General features: G+C 32.5%; 2 protein-coding genes across 2 annotated transcripts in view; one reads left to right on the top strand and one right to left on the bottom strand.

Moving 5' to 3' along the window:
- dpr12 (defective proboscis extension response 12) overlaps positions 1–27,280 on the bottom strand; it is a 231,958-nt gene that overhangs the window by 182,620 nt on the left and 22,058 nt on the right. The window lies entirely within an intron of this gene.
- The window catches only part of LOC149032981 (uncharacterized), a 78,204-nt gene continuing 51,343 nt past the window's right edge, over positions 420–27,280 (top strand). Inside the window, exons 1-2 of the mRNA XM_089171207.1 lie at positions 420–2,013; positions 3,807–4,059. The gene's annotated coding sequence lies outside the window, so the exon portion shown is untranslated. The remainder of the gene's footprint in view (positions 2,014–3,806; positions 4,060–27,280) is intronic.

The following is a 27,280-nucleotide window of genomic DNA, read 5'->3' as shown; positions in this document are numbered from 1 at the left end:
ATCGAGCGTCCGTCCTTCCATCTGACGAAAAAAAAAACTTTTTTTCTCTATAAGCAAAAAAAATAATAATGATAATAATACTTGTCGTTATCCTTCGAAAAATTTACTTCAATAATGATCGCGAGTAAGAAAAAGCATGTGAACAATGTCTGGTACGCGATAGGAGATTGTTCTGTACCGAAGAGAAAATATTTTTTTAATAAATTTATAATATATATAGATAGATAAAGAATAAGTTCGGGTAATAAAATAAAATAACGCGAAAAGTTTTGACTCTTCGTATATTTATAATAGGATTATATTAAAGTTAGCCTATTAACCATCGCGGTCTAATTTAATATTTTTCATGAAAATTTTTTTAATTTAATTTAATCCTCTTGTTTTTACATTCGAATTTAGTTTATTTTAAAATGAATTTTAATATACATGTGCAAGCAAATACAATTCGATTTGGTTTTACTCTTCAACGTTCTTCGCGAGAATATGCATGAAAGTTTAGTTTGAATCATTGAAAGTCGCTTTTGCGTCAGAGAAGCTTCCAGAAAGCGGATTCGTTTAAAACGCTTTACGGCTTACTTTGATATGCTTTTAAGAAATATTATCGGATCATTCGGAAGATTTAAATTTCTATGATATTCATTTTATATATCATTTGCAGAAATATCATGTAAGAACGGTTAAGAACTTTGAATGCGTTAATTCTCGTGCTACGGCTCGTTAGTGGTAAACATGCCAGTGGACATGACGGAGATGTGGGGGAAGGGGGCAGAGGGGAGGAAAGTTTGAATTGTTAATTAGCAGCTACTGCATTTAGTTTTGACTCTCTACGCAGACCCATAATACACGGTTAACGTAGCTTGTACGTCGCGGCACGTTAGTTTTACATTCTCGTTAAAGTACGTAGCTACTACGGTGGGAGAGAGGGATAAGCAAATAAACTCTACGTTAAAACCTACCAAATTTCGTTTTAGATGGTGTCACGCATTCGAATCTAATTAATTTTGCTAATTTCTCTTTTCGTTTCAATCTATTCACCTTTCCTAAGTCAAAGAACCTCAAACCAATTTCGAGTTCGCTTTTTAAAATTTATGCGAGTCTATTAAATTCATCTAAAAAAAAAAAATACTTATCTTTTTATTTATTTTTATAATCGTTATTTTTTATTTTCTGACTAATTTTACATGCTTTCGTAAACACTGATTATCTTTTTAACGGGATTATGATAGTCACCGATAATCGGTGTGCTTATAAATATTACAAATTAATTATAATAAGTTAAATATTATTAAATTAAACATTTGGAATAATACGTATAACTGGATAACACAATGTACTATTCAATTTATACATTAAAAGTATATATTCAACGCTTGATAATTGCTATTAATAATTTTCATTTTTCCTAAAAGTGAAATAATGAAAATATGAATAAAAGAAAACTTATAATATAACGTATAAGTAAATTATTATTTGAAATATCAGTAATCACTTTAATTATTTTTTTGTTGATTTTAAACGAACATAATATTTTATAAAAATTAAATTTTGAAATGAATTTCATTAAAACAGTATAAACAAAAATGAGTCTGACAACTGGAAACTTTGCAATATATGTACACGCGAATCCCAATATTTTGCTTAATAATATAACAACATTCATATCGAAAATATTATAATTTTATTTAATTAATGAGTTGGCAAAAATAAACGAAAGAATGGCATGTGATATATAAAACCATCGTTATAATTATTTTTAATGTATGAACTTTATATAAATACATATATAAAGTTCATTTATTTAATTATAATAATGAAAATTTCGCGATGAAAATGATTATGTTGTAAATGAGTAAGAAATTTTTCGTGATACTGAACGTATTTGAACATTCGAAAGAAAAACACTAAAAGTATAAATCTTGTGAACTGGCTTGAAAGTTGGAAACAGTGCAAGCAGTAGAAGCAGCAGCAGCAGCGGCAAATGGAAGTACGGAGCAAAAGGTTAACTCGTTTGCGGTAAGCATTCGTTAAATTCAATAGGCTGTCGCGATAGGGAGAGAACCGCGATCTGGCCTTCGATCGGCACACCCTTTCCGCCCTTTCACCCGACTCACCCTCGATGCGGTCCGACTGGTGGTGCAGCACCACCCACGCCAGTACCGCCACCATCGTTGGGTGACGTCGTTTCGTGTTCCACGAAATCGCACCGGAAATGGCCGCACCGTCGACGTACGGACGAAATATTGGATTAACGAGATAAAGGCGGCCACACGAACCGCCACCCTAAGTTTCTTGGACCTCTAGTGCACGCGATACCAAAGGAAAAAGGACAGATAAATATATAGGAAGAGAGAGAGAGAGAGAGAGAGAGAGAGTAAGTTTCGAGTTGAGTTATGATTCTTTGATCGTTTCACGATCAGTTTCTATCGAAAACGATTTAAACTACAGTTTACTGTTCCAAGATTTCAAGTTACTATCGATAGTTCTTACTATTGAAAATTGAAAGATTTTTGAACCTTCTTAACGATTAGGATAAAGCTTTTATTTATCTTATTACTTATCTTACTTTAATAATATCTCCGATGGGTGTTATAAATTTGCTATTTTTGCATGCCAAAAATTAACAAAAGTTTCGTACAATTGTTTATAAAAAATCTAATAGAATCGACAAGAAAATAATGATAATTTAATGAAACAAGATTAGAGGTATTTGAGAGTGATCTCTTTTTTTTATCTATACTTAACTTAAAACAGATTAGAAGTGTACTTGAATATGCAGTAAGATGGCTCGAACTACGTAGCAAAGTTCGCTTTTGTAGAATAGAGGCGTCTGATTCTTATGCTAAGGATATGTAAAGTCTTCCTTCTTATTCAAAAACGAACTACATACGAAGATAATCTTTAATGAAAGATTGATGAACTTTCAAAGATTCTACGAATCTTATATTCTTTTATTCAAGAAGGATAGGTTACTTTGATATTTTTAAAAATGTATTTTAAAAACTACCCACGTAGCATCGTTTTACAACATAAGATCGTTATCGTAACAAGTGGTTCGATCTTCTGAGACTTATTGTTAGAGATACGCATGGAAACGGAATTGTATGAACATATATATTCTCAAAAGAGATGTTTTTTGTGTAAAAGAAGAAAAAGAAAAAGAAGAAGAAAAAGAGATCTTTCGCGTTTATATTCAAACGCTTATTTCTTGATACGAGACTTGCCTGGCCATCAATATCATGCATTGAAATGATGCGATAACAGCCGCGTAATGTGCCGTGAAAGTGGAAAAAAATGATTTCCCTATCGGCTATCTCCTATTGAAAGAATGAGAATAAAAAGAAGAGGAAGAACTCGTGCAAGTTTATCCCTTGTTCGCAGTTATGATTGATCGAACTACAAGTTCGACGACGTCATATTTTATGTTAACCGTTGTTGCGTTCATTTTTATCACATGTTATATGAAACTTTTCTTTCTACGTTGCTTATATATATATATATACATCGATATATATCGATTTGATTGAGGAATTGTCAAGACGAATGATGAAGATTTAGATAAATGTTTTGTGTTAGAAAGAAAATTTAACGACTTCAAATAACTCAGATTTATGATATAGAATTATATATGCTTCATTAAAAATGAAACATTTGTTGTTAAGATCAAAAGTCTCTGAATGATTTTAAAACATCAATTACTTTATTCGTAAAACTTTTTAAACTAATTTTTGTTTCTAATTGTTAAAACTTTTGATTAATTTAAGTAATACTTTTGATTCGTCCTTAATAAAAATCATTAATGGTTACAGGATTATCTAAAAGGATTTGAAGGATCTTTTTTAAGCACCACTGACCATGCTTTGAGAAGTATTAATTTAGACAACAAAGAAGAAAATGACGACGACGACGAAGACGACGGCTATAAATCTACTGAAAATCTGTTCGTCTTCTTTATAGTAGAAAATAAAAACGTCTACGGTACTGGATTTAGCAGTAGTAAGGTCTGTTCAAGGAACTGGAAAAGTAACCGAGTATCTAACGGAGCATATTTTATACCGTTCGGTAAGAAAGTTTTCTTCCTTCGAGCGATAGGACTTGTCAAAGGAAAATTTCATTAAAAAACTATTATTTATTTGCTTCATATTCGTCGTGAAATAAATTTTTTCATAGTTGTACATATACCTTGATTATCAAGTAAAAGAGGAAAGATGAATTTTCCAAATGCAATTTCTTTTTCTGTTCTTATAATAAATAATCGTCGTCTACGTTGGTTGTAAAACGGGAAGTTGAATAGAATTTGCAATCGAATTAAACGATTTTCATCGAGCGACGATGTCAATGTCGAAAGATCCGATTTTAACGTGTCAAATCGATTATTCATTTCGTCTATTTCCCTTTACAAAAGGTATACACATACACGCACATGTGCACACAACCACTACCTTGATCTCGTTTTCATAAAGATTTCTTATTCATACGTTTAAGAATAAAAGATACGACGTTTCTTTTTGTATATTAAAGAAGCTCCTTCGAAATTTCTTCTCATCGTTTTTTTTTCTTTTTCTCAAAATTAAAATATACAAAATGATAAGTATTACTGTAAATAATTCATTAAATTCACGAAAGAAACGAAATAAAAATGTGTACCTATATAGAATTTACTCTTCTTTAGCTATTTTCATTAGAACACAACGATTCGAACTTGCAACGAACGACATTAATTTACACGAAAAGAATATCTACGAGGGTTCATTTCTCTATCTTTTTTATTATTTTTCCTTTTTCTTCTTTTTTTTTTTTTATTTATTTTCTCCTCTTCTTTCGTTGGATGATTTTATTTCGATACGCGAACGCCACGGTGTATCATGAATACGAGGCAGGTTCTCTTTTAGACGAGATTTATATACTTTCCATTCACGGCATCGTTCTATTACCGGCGTTAGTGGGCCTTTATTTATTAGAAAGTCCCGGCCTGTCGAAATATATATATATAGTATACGTACATACCTATATATATATATATAAAATAGTATATGTATATACATTTAAAAAAGAAATATATATATATATATATATGTATATATAGAAGAAAGTACCTAAAATGAAAAGAAGTCAATGTTATCGTTGGTAACGAAAAAAGAAAATAAAATAAAATAAAATAAACCCTCACCTATTCACAATTTTATTTTAAGAAGTTAATTAATTTTAAATTATACATCATTTGCATCACGGTTAGTGGAATATAATATTTTTTTAAGTTAATACCAAAATTTAATAATAATCGTCGTTTCTTTTTTAAATTTGTCAATCCTTTATCGATCGATTAAATATCATTCATCATTATTCGATTTATTTAAAAAAAAAAAAACATTTATTTCGTTGATCTATTAATATCATTACAATCAATTTAAAACTTTTTCTAACAATCCTTTACATTTGTTTACTATTTCTCGCAATATTAAGAGATAATATTCTGCTCTTTGTGCATTATTCGAAGGCACTCGGAAGAGTTATTTTTGTTGTTAAATGAATTTCGTTCTTTCATTATTTATCTTAGGACGGTTAAAATAACACGTTTTCCATTGGTTTCACGTATATATATATATATACTTAGAGTTAATTTTCTCTCATTTATGCGATTTATTTTCCATAAAACGTAAAACTCAGTGAAAAGAATTCGATCGATTTAAAATGCCAAGTTTGCGTACAAAAGTTTCTTCTACCGAAATTACTAATTTGGTGGAACGATAATTAAACTCTCGGAGAAAGTCGACTATATTCGAGTTCTATTCTCGCGAGTTGCTTTTAGGAAAAGCGAGAAACGAGAATCGAAGAAACAATTCGAGATAATCGAGCGTGACCGTAAAGTTCGGGATATGAAAATAACAAAAAATGGAAATGAAAAAAGAAAAGAGAAAATTAGAAAACGAAAAGGAAGGAAAAAAAAAGAAAATATTTCCTCGTAGAATTTCATATAAATCTACAAGTTAGATCGTTGAAAATAAAATGACCGTTCTTATTTATGAAAAGATGCACAGAAGATACTATGCGGAATGTTTCAAGTCAGAGACTTGAGAGTCAGACAGAGTGTCGTCTAGGAATTTGGCGTGATTCTCAAAATTACTAGATTCTCGACGTTCTGGGATCGTAGTTCCACCACCAACGCTATTACAACCTTTCACCGTATGAAGTTCCACCTTGAAATATTTCTACTCGTTCGGTGTGGAAAAAAGAGAAGATAAAAAAAAAGAAATAGAAAAAGAGAGAGAGACAGAGAGAGAGGAAAAAATGAAAAATAAAAAGGAGATAAAATAAAAAGGAATGCATATTCTTTTTGCAGTATGACAGATAATTTCGTTTTGTTCACGAAATAAGTAGAGTTATATTCTATGGCGAGTGGAAAGCTAATAGCGTAAAATGAAGTTAAAAATAATTCATTCGTAAAACGAAAGAATCACAATCTTGATATTTCCATTTTTTTCTCTTTTTATTTTTCGTTTTTTTCTTCTTTTTTTTTTCTACATATATATTTCTCATTTTCTTTCTCGTTATTTTTTATTCTTTCTATACTCGGCTTCATCGAGATAAACCAATGATGATAAAAAGAAAAAAGTAAAAAAAAAAAAATAAAACCTCCATAATCGAGTAACCCAATAGTTTCAAATTTAAATGAATAACTTTGGTAAAAGAAAAAGAAAAAGAAAAAGGACACTAAATAGAAAAAAAAAAAGAAAAAAAAAACAAAATGTATCTCTGCTTTTAGTCGAGAATAAAAGAGAAAAGGGTTGGGTTTAACAATGAAGGGTGAATTAAAGCGGAAGGGTGGATTGTGTCCGTAGAGAACCACGAAACGAGAGGTACACGAAAGAAAGGAGGAAAGAAAAAAGAAAGAAAGAAAGAAAGACTTGCGTGTAGAAACGAGGTATTGATTCTACGCAATGAGACACGCGAACGTTTTCAGTCGACGGCTCCTTCAACGAGAACCACAGTGATGACGAAGAGAAGTACATACGCAATTATATGTGATTACATTTGTGTAGTTGTGTGTGTGTGTGTGTGAACGCGCGCGCAAAGGGTGTACGAGTCACTCAACCCCAAGCAAGCAAGCAAGCAACCTTTACTAACGCCAACTTCAGGAACAGGAATAACCGCGGTTTTTTATGAGCGCGAACTTTCTGGCCGCATAAACGTTAATAACGCGGCAAATTTAATTAACTGAAAGTATTGAGGGCAGAGCAAAAGTAGCTGCACTAAAGTCCCTTCAACTTTTTTTCAGTCCTACCATTTTTTCTTCTTTGAATATTCTCATTTTTCTATTCTTTTTTTTTCCTTTTTGTTATTTATTCTTTTCCCCTTCTTTCTATCCTATGCTATCTTTTTTTTAAAAAAAAAAAAGGCCATTGTGTGCATTATAATTTTTTCATAGATATGCTGTTTCGATTTTTCAATTGTGTGCTTTACAAATAATAAGTCTCGTTCGCGCCTTGTTATATGCTGAAGAATGTAATAGTTTCGAGTGAGGTAAAGTTTTACGAATCACGCAACTACAATCGAATGACCCTTTTTCTCGCTTTTAACTGTTTTTACTTTTCGTATTAGAGTAATATAATATATAAAAGTAGTTCACACACATTTTTTTAAAAACTTCCTTAAGTTTGATATATGGGTGATTTGGTATGTTAATAATGCATATATTATTTGTTTACGTACATCGAATACGTGTAATTGTTATTAGTAGGTTACTTAATTAAAATCGCACGCATTAAATTTCTCCCATGGAAATAATAATGATTACGGTTGGCTACTACAATCATAAGCAATAAATTTAAAATGAGTTAATACGGTTATTTATTATTATTATTATTATTATTATTATTATTATTATTATTATCAACGGCTATATTGAAAATTGTTACAAAATTTTGTTAAAAAAAACACGCGACCGGCGTTAAATAAATAAATCAATGAAAGATAATTGGATTCTTAGCGGCGATTTACCAACGAAGAAAATTATTTTGACAACGTTATGGAAAATACGAACATATGTACGTATATGTGTGTGTGTCGTTACCAGACTAGAAGAGAACGGTGCGTAGATGCAAAAGCTTTGCAGGTGTTAGTAATCACGTTGAAAAAATAAACAGCAGTAAATAATCGATGTGAAGCTTTGTGTCGTGTTTCTCGCTTTCCAGTTTTCCAACATTTATCGCCTATAAACGAGTGATTTTTGCGACAGATCCATCGATAAAAACCGAATTATTTCCATGTTATTGACGCGATTAATTAAATTTCAATGGCACCCTGCTTCTGTTGTCTTTCTCTCTCTCACTGACTCTCTCTCTCTCTCCTTTCTGTGTTACAATTTTATTTTATTTTTTCCCCCCGTATCGATCAGACCCACCTACGATACTTCATAAAATTTACAAACGATCGGGAATCGAATGAGAATTCGATAATGATTCCACGTCTCGATGGAATTCGTTTTAAAATAGACACGTCTATTATCTCACAAATTGAAACGCAATTGACTTGAATCAAACGCCAACGCCAACGTAAGCCTTTCTTTTCTTTAGTTTAGTCGATTCCAATTGCTGACTTAATTAATCACGATTACTTCGTTATCTTAAATATATTTGACTATGAATAAAAAAGTATAATGTAATAGCACGAAATGAAGAAATATTTATGTTCAAGCAATAGATCTTTTTCATTTATATACCATATACATAAATAAAGTGAATACTATAAATCGAAAAGTCAACCTTTATTAATTAGAAATGGTAGACGTATTTTATGATCCTAACATAAATTATACAATTAATTTTACTTGCAATTATTATCTTTGCGTTCGCAAAAATCACGTATATTTATATTTTCTTTCTTTTTTTTTTTTTTTTTTTTTGAAAAAATCATCTACCCATGAAAAATAATTGTAATATAGAAACAATGGAATATAATTTGATATATTATAATAAAAGGAATATTATAAGAAAATTAGAGAACGAGTCAGCAACTTTTATTTTGATCGGAAAAAAAGAAGAAAAGTGATTTACGATATAAGGGGATAATACCTATTGTTTTCTCTCCGACCTTTTCTTGGAAAATGAAATCGAGAGATTTGGAATTTATCGTTGGGTGTTTCATGGCAACCGAATTGAGAAGGTCCACGTTCTTATCCGATTCACGTTCGACAAGGCCGTCCTATGCTTTGATATTCCTTCGGGGCATGCCGTCTAGGCGATACGCTCGATACATCGTACACGAATCGCATTAATAACGAAGAGATATTTGCATTACACTTGCACGCGCAACCGCGATCCAATCGCTCTTCAAATTCATGCCGGTTTGACCGATCGGCAGTTATTAGATATGAGATCGGCGACTACGCATGTTGAATCCCAAACAATTCGACACATCAATTTAATATTGATTCTATGGTATCTCAAATACCGTAATATTCATTACCTTCATTTTTTTCATAATTGTTATTGAAATTTGTCAGATATTTTTGTTAAATGAGAGCGAATGTTTTTCTTTTCCCATGAATTGTTCCTGTCTATCAGATATAGTAGCGTAAGATACAAACGTAACAAACACATTAAGTTAATTGATTATATCAAAGTTTAACAGCTATATATCTATTTAATATTTAATCCATTTTACGAACGATTTCACCTATAATTAATATCGTTTCTGTGTTGATTCTATAAATGTTCATTCGGTTTAGAGGATTATTAGCTAAAATATCGTATGAATATAATATGTTAGCATTGATCGTCATTTATATAGTAAAGTAATAATATTTAGATTGGATGGTCTATACGATTCTCCTTTATATCGAAATATATTCTCAATGCGTATAATCGATATTGAAATTAAGAAACAACTCGTTGATTCAAACTAATTATTTAATTATGTTCCTGATAGTAAACGACAAAAAGTATAAAATAAAACGATAACCGAATCTTGATATAATCAATAATAGTCCGTGTATTGCAGACTCATTAATACCTAACAATATTTTTCCAAAAACTTTAATCGATTGCTTATACAACTTGAGTTCATTATAGCTAATTAATCAAAAGTTCGCATGTATGATTAATTAATGTTCAACGTGAATCGTACTTAAAACGTTTAACATTTCAAACTATGCGTACCTAGTTATCTACCTATATAAGTAGATGTTTAAAATGCATGAAATTCATTTATTAACCTATTACGATCAATTTTTCATGAGAAGGAGAAAGAACTGAATTTGAAAACCGTTTCTTTCGTGCACTCTCACCCTTCCCTTTTTTGTAGAGAGTACAAAAGAGTTAGAATCTATTGTAGCACGGCGTACTACCCGAAACACGAACCTCCGGGGATTTTAAAAGAACTTAACAAGGAGTTAACTTCGAGAAAAATACGGTGCGCTTAGGGAAAGCAGAACAACGAAGGAGATAAAGGGAGTGAGATAGAAAGAGAGAAAAAGGGAGAGAGAAAGAAAAGCTAGGGCGTCGAGGTTAACGTTAACTCTCCCTTTATTCTATGTGAAGTTAAATTCGATCCACAGCTTTACGACTTTCCAACACACAAAGTAACGCTTACTAAACTTGCTTTCTAACTAATTAATTAATTATTATCGATCAATAATAATTGCAATTAAGATAAAAGTTTCGTTAAAAAAAATAATAAGAAATAAAAGAAGTTTCGTAAATTATCGAGATACTTGTTATAATTTACGCTAAACATAAAGAAAAATATACAAAGAATAATCGTAATATATATATGAAAGGAAATAAGATTGAAATTATGGTTAAAACCACATCTTTGGATTTTCAAGCTGAATATCGACTAACGTGTAGTTCTTGTGTCCTCGAAAACGTTTCGAAGCATCACCGACGTGAACTACCATGAACGTTTAGTTTGAAACGACGCGGTGTAGCCGGCCATTAGGCTAATTACGGATAAACAAGTAAACCTTCCCTTGGTTAGGGAGAGGATGCAACGAACGTATCCTGCTTGTCACAGTGTCAACGAGATGCTTATTGTTACAACGCACAACGCCACAATGATCCTACCAGCCCGCGAGTGAGACTCACAGTGCCGACGAATTGTTTAACGATGATGACGATGCAAAGGTGTCACTATAGTATTAATTATCGTTACACGAATTCGATGATTATGGTAGATTTATGTGATACGTTGGACTCGTGTAAAAAAAAGGAAAAAAAAAATAAAGAAAAAAAAATATACAACGAAAGATCTTGACAAAATCTCAAATTTTTATCCTGCATTTTAATTTTTTTTTTTTTTTTTTTTTTTATTCCTTTTCACGAAGGATTTAAGAGTCTATGAAAGACTATCTTCCTCAGGCAAGTATCTCTCTACAATTACCCTGAGGAAGAATCACGACATAGATGAAATATGAGTTGGACTATCGTATTTTAATTTATATCACGTCTTATGAATTTTCATTAAGATCATGAAGTTTAACTAAGAATCACTAGAGATTCGAGACTGACAGCGGATAAAGAACGATGCTAATAAAAAATATATAGGTAGATTAAAGTGGTTGGATCGTTGTGTACATGATTGTGATCTTTTTAACATATACCTAGACTCTCACATATAAATTTCACAAAACTACTCAGCAAGTTTTATATGGTTGTTACCTTTTTTTTTTATTTTATTTTTTCTCCTCTTTTTAATATATATATATATATAAATTTTTTTTCTTATTCGCTTTGAAAAGAAACGTCGGAAAGCTAAAGCATTGTGCTATTATAATCTCCATGGCAATATCACGAAAGCTCCGACGTTGGAAAGAAATAAAGGAAACGGTCGCGTGACTTTTAGCGACGTAACTCGGAAAATAAATACCGAGGCAACGATATCACCGTTCAAAGATATCGTTACACTTTTCCTTTTTCCTTCCTTTCTTTCTTCCTCTCTCTCTCTCTTTTGATATCGTATAATTTCGAGTCGATTACACCAAGCATTTTTCAAAAATATTAATGTTTTACTACTAGTACCTACAAGGTGCCTTTTTTAAATATAATTTTTGTCATTAGATAAAAGTTCAGTTGACACGTATCGCGATTTACGATATTAATTATTCTATTATTTTATTTTACTTATAATTTTATTTTAAACCTATCGGAAAATAAAGTAATACATTTTCCACATAATAAATATGTGTAATTTGCATTTGCAAATATAAACGGAAAAAAGAGACGTCGGAAGATACTTTGAGAATATTATTATATTTTCCGTTGTTCGCTAATTTTACTTTCTTGTACGATGAATGGAGAGAAGTAGAGAAAGAGACAGAGAAAGTACAAAGCGGGACTTAGACGGTGCCACGACCCCATATAGTCGACGAAGCGAGTCGCAAAGCTCCATACATTCTCAATTCTACTTGAGACATTTGCTTATATAGGGGAACATGTAAATATACGGATAGTAAGTTTCTCAGCACCGTAAACATATGCAACCTCTTTGAACTATCCCCTCTTGCTCACCTGAATAGGCCAAATATGAAAACGGCCGAAACAAAGATCTACCAACTATTATGTTATTTTCTCGCTAAACGATTGTCGAGAAATTTACGAAACATTTTCATTTAATTTAGGACCAAATAGTTAGTAGAAACTTGTAGTATTCGAGAATAAGACTTGCATGTAAATTATCTAGTAAACTTATTACTTACATATAGTAAAGAATAATAAAGATAGAAATTATATTTATGGATTATTATTCTTTCTACGAATTTTGTTTATTTAACACTATCGAAAATTCTTGTAACAATATTTAATTATGCTTGCAAAATATCCCATTCGGTGGTTTGGTAGTTATTACACGAGGAAACAACGATGGTACTTGTGATTCTTTATTTATAAACAAAATACGTACGCTCTTATTCGTGCGCATTTTTTACTTTTTAAAACAAATATTATGTGCATGTATGAAAGAAAAAAAAACAAACAAGCAAACAACAAACATACCTACTATAAAGTTTCGAATCCACTAACTTCTCTCTATCTCTTTTTTTCTTTTTTTGATGACATCGTAAAAAGTAAAAAGTGTAATATCATACATAAAAGAACTCTTACAAACGTGTACTTTTAATAAATCGATATTAGAATAAACGAACCCGAGCAACGATTGGGTGGCATTAGATTTTGATTTGCTATCGAGTACTCCATGTGTGTAGGATTTTTTTTTTCTTTTCCCCAACCAACTCTATTCATATAACGAACGCGATGGTATCGTGCAAATAAGCACGATATATCTTCCCTTTTTAGATAGTTTCTCTCGTATGTAAAATGAAAATAAAAAAAAAGAAGGAAAAAAATAAATAAAAATAAAAATAAAAAACAAAAAGTATATGTAAAATGTAAGATAGGAATCGAGATAAATATATGGAGGGAGAGAGAGAGAGAGAGAGAGAGAGAGAGACAGAGAAAGAAAAAAAAAGAAGACCATCATCACTGTGGCAATAAAGTTTTGTAGATGAGATGTCAATGAGATATCGTACGGCAAAGGGCTGAAACGATTATCATCGGAGTGAAAATCGATTGAAAGTTCGAATGATAGGTACTTGTGGGCGGGGCCATACTCCTATCTTCACGTATCTCAATGTTGATGGACGTAGATATTGATAGGGATCGTTGCCATATCGAAACAGTGACTCGCAATAGCCCGAAGGAATCTTTCGGTGATAGTGCAAGACGAAATACAAATCTATCATCTCTCTCTCTCTCTCTCTCTCTCTCTCTCTCTCTCTCTTTCTCTCTGTCTTTCTATTTCCAATAAAATTATTCGCAAATAATATTCTCGTTCGTAATTGAAACTTCTCCCCCACCCCTTCTTCTCATTAATATTTTCAGAAATCAAATTCAATTAATTTTCATTTCAATTTATTCGTCATTTAACGAACTATTGCTATGACAAAAATGACGCATAAACATGATTAGATATTTTTTTTCTTTCTTTCTTTATTTTTTTATCTTCTTTTAAATACGGGACGTTTATAGAACGTACGTCCGTTCCATTTAAAATTCTTTCGACGTGCGATTCGTTCGAGAGAGAGGAAAGTTTATGTAGCCACACCTCTTTTCTAGGATTGGCATTTCTACGATTGACCCTCCGCATCAAGCGTTAGATAGAAATTGTATGGGAGCTTGGTGATTGTCGGTAATTTATTTGCGTCGACAGATAAATCTCAGGTAGATATCTGTTAGTATCTGAACGAAGAGAAGTGTAAGAAAGGGGGAGATATATATATATGAATGAATGACGTGTAATGCCACGACTAATGGTGGAGGGTTTGGAAACTCAATTATACACCCTCCAGACACGCCTTCATCGCGGCATTGCAATTTTCTCGTCAGAATAATTTAGCAAGATCTATGGGGCCCCTGCCAGTCACGTTACTGACGCGACCTGTCTTCGGAATGGTTTAACAAAAGAAAAAGAAAAAAAATACCTTAGAAGAAAAAGGGGACAAGATTTGGGCGTTTGTTTAGATTATTATTTTTTTTTTACTCGTGTTCATTCACTTTCATCAAAGTTATATATGCATGTATGTGTATAATATAAGCACTACTTAAAGTACTTGACTACGAAAACTTAAAGTTATTCCAGTAGAAATGTCAGGAACCTTTGAACAAATCTTGTTGAAAAGTTCATATACAGTACGGTTTTGTTTCAGTTCATCCCGAAAAATATCAAAGCGTCGTTATATATATAACGATCGTTTGAAAACACGTATCGATAGATCTGAGGGCAGAGTGTCGGGCACTCGTTGCTTTGATACTTTTCAACATGAAATATGAGAAACGCTATCAAATTGCGTTGTGTATCGAACAAATATAATAAGAGTTAATAAATAAGAAGAACGTTTTTCATCGAGTTTTTTCTTTTTTTTTTGTTAAGATAGTTTAAAGAAAATGATTATAAATCAAAAGTTCGGTCATACTTTAAATCTAAGTCAAATATTATACTCGAGTATCAAAAATAGCATAATCTACGTGAAATATTACATAAAGATGAAAGAGAAAAAAAAATAAGAAAAATCAAAAGCATCTCTTCGAAGGTGAAGTCATTAATGTGAAGAACTTCGAGAAAGAGTGGTACTAAAACTCATTAAACTTCTTAAGAAACTTTCTCTTGGCATCCAACCCCCTCCCCCTTCCCCTATTTTATCGCCCAATTTCTAGAACTCTTTCTTTCTCTCTTTTTTTACCTATCATACGTATTATTTGTCACGTTATAACGCTTGACATAAACGAGAAAGATGTGAGTTCGTTGACTATTGTAATGTATCGTAACGTTAGGGTTGAAAAAGAAAAACAAATAAATGAATGAGAGAAATGAAAGGAGATTAATAGTTAGTGTAATTATTAGTTTTGGATTTGGTAGATATTGCGAACAAAAATGAATTGACATGATTGGTATAACGAGGTGACCAAACGAGCACATTATTTCAAAAGAATGGCCGATCGTACTCGTATCAAGCTTACCCCGTTCTCTTGATCGATAGTAATTGATGAAACTAGATTAGCTGAAAAGAGAAAGCTGTAAAGGGGGAAAAGAAAGGGAGAGGATACGGTTTTCACGCAAGCCACTCTCTCTATTCCTGGTGTTTCGTGCGTGCACGCCATTTTATTTTGCACCAGCAGTGCCGTTTAATTGACATCCGGTGCTTTAATCGACGAACATAACCCGACTGCAACGACTATAATATTAATTATCTTGGGGCTAGTTTCACGGTCGAGTCGTGAGCTCAACATCGATGGGTATTGCCGATTTTGATCTTTCCCCTAATGCATTTTACTGGATTCGTAGGTCTTTTCGGGGCTTTGATTTTCCGGTTTGCTTTCGTTCTAACTCTACCGCACAATAACCAATCGAATCGTCAAAAATATTCGCAATATCATCCGAGCTCAACGTGATTTTTTTCATCAAAGTTAGACGCATTTAACCGAAAAAATCGAAAACCACTAACTCATTCGTTTCTTAAATCTCCTATCGAATTTAGACAATGAAAATATCCAATCGAAGAGAATACGATGAAAGGCGTTGAGTAATTATAGGATCGATTACATTTCAAAAAAAGTATTGTAGATAATCAATATTCCCCATTACGTTGTATCATTTTTATAAGATAATAATTGAATGTAGAAAAGAATGGGATAATACGTCATTGAGGTTTACAATAATATTAAGAAATTTTCTCGTATATTATTCTGTATAATAGTTATTGAATATATATATAGGTATATATCTATAGAAAAAAAAAAGTGTGATAATATGTTTGTTGGGGTTTGCAATGGTATTAAGAAATTCTCAGATTCGTCTTAATGGTTCATCGTTAACTTCAATGGTAACGTTTCTATTTCGTTACCTCCCTCTTTGTACTTTTCTCTTTCCCTCTTCCATTGTGTCTGACGTAAAGAGCAGGTCACGTACTATACGGTCTCGCCCGAGGGAGAAAATGGAGAGGCTCTTATGGATCCATTTTCAGGGCGAAATATTATTTTTCACTTGGTATTACGGTTGTTATTGGATTTATGAAAATGATAGAGGACGATACTTCCGTACTTTCTCAAGTTTGCTCCATTGCTATTTTCACTGACTAACCCTTGTCAGATTTTTTCTCCCGTGACATCACGTGTCATCTTTCAATATCAGAGATAACATCCACTTTCTATACGCAAAATCTTACCGATCGTCTTCGTTGAAGCTTGGCACAAAACGATATCTCACGATTACAATGATAAAGGCTGCAAATTAACGATTCACTGTCGTGCTCGGTGAAAGCCAAACTAGTTGCTCTATATGTAAATAAGTTCTTCTATATGTAAATATACGCTCCCTTTTGCACATAGGCATATATACCCCCGTTCACGTATAAATGTCACGATATTAACTTTGTCGCATCGGGTATTATTTGACCGTTCTTTCAAAATAAAAATCTAAAGATCTATCGACCGTTTATTATATATATTTTAATAATAGTATTTCCTTTTCTTTATCATTATCTATTTCCATGTGTCATGATATATATATTCTTTCGTTGGGTCATTAGATAAGGCACAAATCTTCATTAATACAATAATTCTAAATTAATAATACACTACTGCAGAATATATAGAATAAGATTTTTCATTTAAAGTAATATTAAAATGCAAGGCTTTTTCTCTAAAGGATTCATTAAAAGAAACGTAAGGTGAAATAGGAAATTCGCATAAATAAAAAAAGAATATTACATAAGGTAGACTATTATTGCACCATCACGTTGTACATATATAAGTAGTACGTGATCGGTAGTGGATTCTCTCAACTCCAAGGCTTTTAACGTGAACACACACACACACACACACGTACTCGTATACATATCAATGGCGATTGTTCCACGTGCATATAGGTCTCGCATACCAATCATTCCGCCACGGATTGACGGATATTAATCGTTTTCCTCGGCCGCGTGATCCCTTCGAGTGTTCTCTCATCCTTCTTCTCTTCGTTATCCTTTCCATGAAACTCCCTGCATTATCTCTCTCTTTCTTTCCACTCAGTTTCATACCTAGTCTCGATAATGAGAGTAATTAACGCCCATCGAATCGTCGACGTTGAAACGTTCGATTCTTGAAAAGATGGGAGGCATAAAGTGGAAAAATTCGAGTGAGCTCGTTGAATCTTTTCTATATCGACATCTTCTTTAAAGGACTAAAGGACTCCTACGATGATAGAAATGATCGATTCTCAACTTTTCCGTACAATCGTTCGAAATCACAATAATTTTCTATCGAACATTTCTTGTCAATCATAAATGAGTAATTGAAAAGGAAAAGGAATTACCAATATAACATTGTTTTTAAGTTTCAAATAAATGTATAACTATAAAACTAGATATTATCTCAATCTTTTCTTTTCAGTCAAACAAATATAAGAGAAAGATTAATTATATAAATAATTATAGAAATATTATTTATAATCATAGAAGTTTTCGTTTACACAAGAATAGAACATAAGCGAACAATAAGGATATTTCAATTCTAAATGTTATCAGAATATCTATACTCAAGTAGAAAAAAATATCGTTAGCAAGTTTCTTCGTATTCGCGCAAACGATTATCATTATGAAGATAAGTTTTGAAGCACTTAAGCAAAAGTTGCCTCGTTCTTATACAGAGAAATCTTAAAGCTTGCAAGCACGTTCTCATATCGGATTAAATGGATACTTCGATGCTTTCTACGTGATGCCATTCTTAATTCGTTCATTACAATTGGTTTCGTTGGATACAGAATGCATTTTGTTATGCTCGAAGAACGTTGGATTTAGAAAATGAACGAGAGAGAAAGAGAATAAAATGTTGGAAGTATTTGCCATTGCGTTCGTTTTAATTCACAGTGATACGATCTCATTTAACGCTTTCACACGTTACGATTTATATTTATAAGGGAGGAGAATGCGTTGAAAACGTATTGATTTATGTGCATCTATGTATATGTACATATACGTATAGAAAATATATATAGAGAGAGAGAAATACATGTATCCTTTATTTTATTTACACGTATACTCGACGGTTAATATTGCTATCCGTAGTCCCCTTGGTAAATATGAAGTTTGTAGCGACCAATGGATGCGAAAGTTTAACTTAATAACATGTAACGAATTCTAACGACTTCGACGACAACGATGATAACGAAAAGTAAGCTACTACTACGACCTCGGTGCTGAGCCTAGAAATAATTGAAATTCGGTTCATCGACGTGCGTGAAGCTAATTGGAGTGATCATTACAGGCTTCACAATGGATTAATTAGTATTGTTAAAAGTTTCGAGGAGCGGAAGAGCGCTTGTCGGCATAAACTAGATTATTTCTACGACGTAACGACGCGATCATGGTCCGGAACGAAAATCCACGCAAGAGAGAGAGTGAGAGAGAAAAGTTGCGATTTTTTATTTATTTTTTTCTTCCATATCAAGGTATTGATCGTTGTCGTAAATTGAGGTAGCTATATATATATATACTTCTATACGTATTACACGTAAGCTTAAAGTTTCAACGTGAATTCAACGATGCTGACAAGGACAATTTTTACCTGCTATTTTTCTTTCTTTCTTTCGTAGACATTTTTTCGTAATGTCCCTATAAACGAGCTACGAAGTAAGAATTTCTACATGAACGTATCCGATAAGAGAGGGAAAGAGAAAGGAATGGATCTATTTGAATCAGGATATCCAGGATCGTGGATAACTATCTTCCATCGGGATGAAAAGGAGCTTTAATCCAATCGGTGCTTTCTTTCGACTCGAGACGAGGAATTGAATGCAATCATCGAGAACTGACTTTTCCTCCTTCTCTTTCTCTTAAGAGATAGAGATAGATAGAGAGAGAGAGAGAGAGGGAACTGTGCAAATACGAGCGCGTACACAAGCTCGAAGAACTTTGCTAACCCGACACTGAGCATTCGTCTAACGTCTGCATCTTCGATTATTCGAGAAGAGTCTAAGGGACGATCGTGAAATAAGGAGGGGTTGCGCCTCGTGACAGGGTAGGGATCATGGAAGTGAAAAAGTGAGTGAGGAATAAGATGAAGGGAAAGAAAAAAGGATATAAAAAAGTAAAATGAAAAAAAAAGAAGAGATGAAAAAAGATTCGGTAAGACACGGATGAAAGGGTGAAGAGACCTAACAAATGACGGTACTTTCCTTCCGTGAAAATAATAAGCACCCTTCTTGGCGAGATGATAAGGGTTGGTTGGGTTGGACCGATCGTGTTGATGGTGTTGACTCAGAAGGCTAGATGATTCCTCTCTTCTCGTCTCCTTCCTTGAGTAAGCGCGAACGTATATAATTCCCGTCACTTTCGCATTAACGATATGAAAGGAATATTGACTTACCGTTTCTAAGGTATGCCCGCTTGCGTAATGGAGATTTACAGAGGAGAGCTCGACGATGTTTCCCGTCGTTTTTAATATTACCAGTGATATATTTTATGCCTGTATAAGACGTCGGAATCTGGACGGAAATGGCTACGTTAAACGGAGTCCATTCTTTTTCCAGAATAACGTAGCCCCGATGTGAATATTAATACATCAACGTTACCATTATAAATTATACTCCCTCACGTTCTTTTACTCTTTATACCATTCTCCCTTTCTCTGTCTCTTTTCTCATATTCTTAATCGTCTTCGCGAAGAAAAGAAATGATGAAAATACAAAGTCTCGGCTTTGACAGAAAATTGCTTACTATTGTTTCTCATTAAAGTCACATTTCACTTGACCTTTCACTTGTACTTTCTTGTACAAACGCTTCCCTATTTTGTTCGTTTTAATACATTGTTTTTAATTTATTATTATTATTATTATTATTATTATTATTATTATTATTATTATTCATTATACGGAATTCTGTTTATTTCTATCTTTTTTTTTATATTTATTTTTTTTACTTTTTCTTGTTGTGAGAGAGAGGAAGGTTGGTTGGTAAAAAGAGAGAACATTTTTATACAAGATATAGAATTATGAGAAATTGTTGTGATATTACGAAAATAATATATAAATTTTCTGCAATAATGATATCATGATAATTATAATAATCCCTCTTAATACACGCACGTACGAGTACGGTGGTAGCTTCAGTGAATGGTACAAAAGTATTATATAATATAACACGAATAGGGCAACACACTCGGGGTTGTACCTTCATCTTGGAGAGCATGAGTCTTAAGTGGCTATTGTATAATGCATAAAATGGAAGGTAGGGTGGTTTAAACCCTTCCTTGCTTTTTACCGCTTTGCGAAACATAAGAAAAAGAAGAAAGGGAAATCAGAGTGGAATAAAATAAAGCAGAACTAATGGCGTTTCTTTCTTGGAAAATATACGAGCATGGAGGAGTACGTTTTTTAATTTATAAGAATAATTTATAAGAATAATTTAAGTTAGTGCGTGTTATCAAAAGTCAGTTGGTCTGTTATTTTACTCTCCACTGTTCGTGTTTACACAAAGAATAACGACGTTGAATGAAATTTGCGTGGTACGGCCATAATCGCGTGAAAAAAATAACGCCGCGTACATTATACCAGAGACCGTATTTAATTTGATTAAAATAAATAAATGCGTGTAAAGAACAACAAAAAATTATTTTCAAAATGTCAACCCACAAAAATATAGTCAAGAACTCGTTTAACGAATAAATCCACGGTGCAAACTAGAAATATGAGAATTACCGTAAACAAACTTTCCGATCGGTTATGCAAATCGTAGTTGGTCGTTCCAAAATTGAAAGACCTACATATTCCTGATGACCAAGCGTGATAAAATGAATATTTAATCGCGATTGAAAATGTAAAAATAATCGTCGATGGATTTCAAGCATCGAATATCATAATTAAGAGAAAATCGAAAAAGATTGACCTAATAAAATTTGTTCATCATACGACGCATCCAATCAATTCATTCATCTATCCATTAGATAGATATATATGCATAGATTATTATATTGTATTAAATATAAAATACACAAAAGATAATATATCAAATACGTCAAATAACTCTAGCATTGTTAGCGTTTCTCGAAGTATTTCCAACACTTGCTTGAGAAATGATGCTATTTTAGAGATGAGAAGGAAAATGAGAGAAGGATAACCAATGGAAGATGATGACATACGTATGTCAGTATTTTCCACCGTTCCCAACATTTTGTGGTCGACGAGACACGCGGCTAGCACTGTTAGTTGAAAATTGGCTTCCTTTGTATCGCGAAACTAGATAGACCTTGATTATATCATCGAGAGTCGTTTCACCGAGTTACCTTTTCGAGAAAGGATGATAGACTTTGTACAATAAGTCGATTTCTCTCTCTTTCTCTCTCTTTTTCTCTCAGTCTCTTCTTCGTTTCGCTTTCATGAAGCCTGGAAAATTCGCCAAATTTCGCCAGTTGAGTGTTTCACTATCAAATGATAAGATTATACTTTGATACAAAACGATTCCATCGTGTTAAACTTCTCTCTCGTTTTATTCCAATAATCTTTTAACAGATCACCGATAATCAATCTGTCATTCATACGATTTCCATACTAAAAATAAACAAAAATAATAATAAAAAAAAATAAAAAAAAACGAACAGTCAGACCGTTTTAATAGCAATATTTTCAACGATTACAAGCCGATATTTTTGTTGAAAACGTGGTGGTAGAACTTTACGCGATCTGAATTTAATACGAGACTTTTTTCAAACAAAAAACAAAAAACACAAAAATACGTATCTATCTGCAACAAAATATTGTAGCTTGCTTAAAGCGTGGTTCTATAGATTCTCCTACTTTCCATCTGCGTATGCATACGTATTTACGTTTATATATATATATATATATACGTATCTACTAAAGTTGATGCTTTCGAAATGTGCGAATGAAGTCTTCGTGGAATTGGATTTGCAAGTGGAACACAGTAAAATAAATAATACAAAAGTAAGAGAGAGTATGGAAAGAAAATGCAATGAAAAAGAATGGGAAAGAGAAAGAGAGAAAGAAAGAAAGATCGGAATTTGAGTATTCAAATATGTACGTTCTCATCTTCTATGTGTTCAATAATACTATCTTTGGAAAAAGATATAATATCTTACGAGTCATCAACTAGTTCGAAGATCTCGTAAGTTCGTCGGATAAGCTCAAAGAAATCGTATATTTCTAGATAAAAAAGAAAGTAATAGAAAATTGTAATGATCTTAAGAAATAAAAAATGTTTAATTATAATTAATGAAAAAATTGGATGATATAAAAAATTGATGTTTTTTTGCTTAACGCCGAGTTTTAATAAGACCCGAGCCACGAAGGTAGATAACGAGTGACAATAAAGTCAAATGCGAATGCAAATTTGTCTTTTTATATGTAAATATAAGAAAACATATAAATGTAAATTTATGCTTCCACGTCATAGAAAAGGTATATCTCGTATACAATGTAGGTGAATTTTCTTTTCCTACTCAAGGATAGGATATCTAAAACGAATTAGATCATGGTTCTCTATCGTATAAAACGCGTACTTTGTTAAAGAAGTAATAAATTGGATTAGAAATGCATTGTAAGAAAGTTTTTTAATTATATATTACAAATATTCTACGGGAATGAACGTAAAGTAATTGTATCGATCGATGAGCCAATTAAAGTTAACTTTCGAAGAACGAAACTTCAATAACAACTGAAAATTTCTTAATTATCGCCGATACGAAAATTCGCAAAAGTTGTCATATTTTTTGTTCATTTTTTTGGCTTACAAATATACATTTATATTAATAATTAATTTATACAATGTATATATATATATTATTATATAGATGAATAAGTTATCCATCTGTTAAAAATAATTTTATTATTATCAGGTATTAAAATAATTAACAATTTAAAAAAACAATATGTCTATTATTTTAACGGAAAAAAAATTTACCTCACCGACAGAATTTTAACTTTTTATCCTTTATTATGCATGCGTTGGTACCTCATAAAATCAAAAAGAGAATATTTACATTTTAAATAAAAATCTTTCGCAGCAAATAACAATTACATACATTTTGAACTCGACAAATGTAATTATAATAAATGAATCATAATCATTAAGGAATAAGAATTGTTCGTGCGTGACGTTAAGCATCATCTCCTACTCGAAAACGCATTTGTAAAATATGATTTTTTTTCGTAAAAAGTGAAGAGGAAAAAAAAGAAAAAGAAAAAAACAGAAAATGAAAATGTAGAAAAATCTAAAAATACGATTGGTACAAGAATAGAAAAGAAAACACGTAGGTGGTCGTAAATCGATCGACGCGGTCGGTGAAAGTAATTTGAAAAGGAAGGCAGGCACTCTCGATTTCACGGCGGCCGTCCGCAATTGCGGTGTCGCACTTGGCACGGATCCGATACGGATGACGAGAGACGCACACGAGTGAGGAACGTTAGCATGGACCAGAAACATGTCTCTGCGTCTAGCAGCACACGCAATCACGGGGGAAATAAACTTGATTATTTCATGACAATGAATCGTTCAATAGAAAACTCTAATAGATTTAAACGAAGAAAGAGAAATAAAATAAAAGAGAATATATCACAATTAGACGAAGTAAAAAAAGTAATATTTTTGTTCATTTAAAGCTACGTTTTAGTTTCGAAAAAAATCTATTTATTTTGAAACATCGAATCACCCTCAACCCAATTGTACCATTCATTCGAGTAACATCCTATAAAGTCAAAGATAACAAAATATGCTATTTGAGAAACAATCTTGTAAGATGATAAATATAATACAAAATTTAAAACAAATACTTGAAGATTAATAATATATTAATAATTATTATAAAAATAAATTTGTCCTTTGTTAAGAATAGAATTTATCGATCCTTTTGAACTATTCGTAATGGTATCGGTCAACAACACATTTTCTTTTTCGTTAATGGATTTGTTGTTTGTTAATGGATCTACCAATCTGTGAAAGCTAACGAGCCACTAACGACTTTTGGAACGCGGGACGCTGAGAAAACGATTTCTTACATAGAAACAATCGGGAGGGGGAGGGTGATTCTTTCGTTCGGAAAGCGTTAGAAGGGAAATCCCTCTTCCCCTTGATCAACTTTCTTTTCTCTTTTCTTCACTTCTTTTACTTTCTTCGAGTGCTATGCGTTCGTTTTCTCATTCTTTCTCTTTCTTTCTCTCTCTCTCTCTTTCTTTGCCAACATTCGTCTAATTCACGTCGATACGCGCACAAAGAATGATTCTTTTCTTCTTCCCTTACCTCTTTCGATTCTAAAGCTTTCTTTTTCCTTTTTCTTCTTCTTCTTCTCTGCTGAATGCAACGAAGAAAGGAAGTAGCACGTGGTATTAACGATCGAACGATTCGACTCTTTCGTGTTCTAATTCTGAGAAACATTACAGTTTTCACGTAAATCAACCTGATTATTAATAAGATCTATAGATAGAAATAAAAAAGAAAGAAAAATAATAGATTTGTACATAGATATATGTATCTGTCTTCTTTAAAATTGATTAATTATGATTACTTTTACAAAATTCTTTCGTACGACGTAAAATATATTTTTTTCTTTGGTATAAAGGAACACGTCATGTGATTAAAGATCAAACGAATGATACATTTTTCTCTTTCTCAGATCCTTCTGTAATATTATAAATCAAATGTCTGTAGCAAGGTGCGTGCAAAACGTGCAAAACATTTGTTCGCGTGTCGATAAAACATTTTGTTAAAAGACGTAAAGCAAGATATCGAGGGTTATTCCCAAGTATTTGATACCGTTTTACCTTGGTAGTCGCGCATAGAGGTACGGCACATTAAAAGAGAGTTTCGAGTATCTCAGAGAGAAAGTAGACGTTATTCGTGCACACGCTCTGTGCTCGATCGTGACCGGAATAAATTTTGGACGGAAGATTCGAAGCATTTTCGTGGTCGAATCGTTCGGTGTTTCGTGATATTCGGATAACACGCGGTAACCATACTGCCTTCGTGCTTAGAATCGAAGTAAGTTCTTTTGTTTCGAGTTAGGTAAAAGTCGAAATCCAATTTGACTCGCTAGTCGAGATTAGTTTGAAGGGTTCCTGACAAATGCGATCGATCGATCGGTTTATTTCTCGCCTTATTTTTTTTCCTCCTCCCTTTTTTGCTATTTGTGTAGTAGTTCGACTTCTCTGTAAAGAAATCGGTGCATTACTTTACCTTTATCATCGCGACTCAAATTTATTTCCTTCGATTTGTGATATATCTCCTTCTCCTTCTCTTCCTTCACCCCTTTTTCTTTATACTCTCACGACGTTTACTCGATATCGACGTTATTTTATATAATATTTTTCATCCACCATGGAACGTATATATACCTGTCTACAATATTTATTATAATAACAAAACGTGCATACGTACAATTTTTCTAAGATACATGTATATGGATCTTTAACTCTTGAATCATGAACACGAACGGAAGTAAGAAAACAAGATAATCAAGAGGAGAAAATAAAGAGTCTACCATAAAAATATGTACGATCATAGAAATAATAACACGAACCAACTGAGAAAGTCATAACATTGATAAAGCTTTCTCTCTCTCTCTCTCTCTTTTTCTTTCTTCTTTTCTGTCACTATCTTTTTAGTGTAGACACCAGTAGATCGTTTTCTTAGAGTATATTGTTTCGAAGAAAAGTATTTCTCTTTATCTCACGGGGCTAAGAAATCGAGGAGACTCTTTATTGCCCCACAGTGGAACACGTTGATCGTTTTCAAGACGCAAAGAAGCGTGTTCAGCGACACTTTTACAGGCGACCGCACCATATTAGCAGACACACAGTCATAACACGAAGTCGAAAAGGTGCGCCTCTCGAGTTCGAAGCTTAAGTATCGCCTTAGGACCTAGGGGTGTGAGTTTTAAGGTTACAGTACATACGAAAATCCCCAAAGAGATCTGATCTCAACGTGAATTCGCAACAGTCCACAATTGTTTCCTCTTATTCGTATAGATGTATAGTGAAGAAAAAAATAAATATGGAACTTTTAGAGAATCAACAAACGTTTCTAGCTCGACAAATATTGATTTTATTTTATTATTTCATTTTTATCTATATCTATATCGATCTCAAGTACCGGTTGAACAAAATTCTCTTGCGTTCGATTGATATTTGAAAGTATAAAAAAATAATTTTATTCGTTCTATATATTCCTTTGTTTTCTTTTTATGTTTTTTCGTTTGACGAAGAGCAATATGACAAAAAAAAACAATTTAAAAATAATACTAACAACATTGTTAACGACAACTAGTAACGCACTTGAACAACTCCGTAATTAGCAGTATTAATGCTAAATGCGAGTTGACTCTTTCTCAATGCACACGTACATATAATATAAATGGAGGTACATATAAATAAATAGATATACGTATCTATAATATTTGATATATTTCAAAGGACCGACCACACTTCACCCATAGAAATTAAAGTTTTATTTAACAAACATACACACAAGCAGAAGTCCCGTTAGCTCGGTTACTAAAAGCGAACAAACCATGTTATGCGTTCGTTTGAACATATTGAAAAGCATAAAATATTTGTGATACGTTGAACCTATGGTCACAATGTCTCATGAATTTGGCAGGTTCTCTGCGTATGTTTTGTTATTTTTTCGTTCTCTTTCTCTCTGTCTCTCTATTTTTTCTTTTCTTATGCAACTTTTCAAAAAACTCTTGCTCACCTTGGTCAAGCTAAGTCACATCGTACTTTATCTTACAAATTTTCTAAA

This window comes from Polistes dominula, unplaced genomic scaffold, assembly GCF_049000335.1.
Source record: "Polistes dominula isolate Pdom_NZ unplaced genomic scaffold, Pdom_raw_medaka contig_31, whole genome shotgun sequence".
NCBI classification, from domain to species: Eukaryota; Metazoa; Arthropoda; class Insecta; order Hymenoptera; family Vespidae; genus Polistes; species Polistes dominula.
Note: the sequence above shows the minus strand (reverse complement) of the source record. Positions and strands in the feature narration are given on the sequence as shown.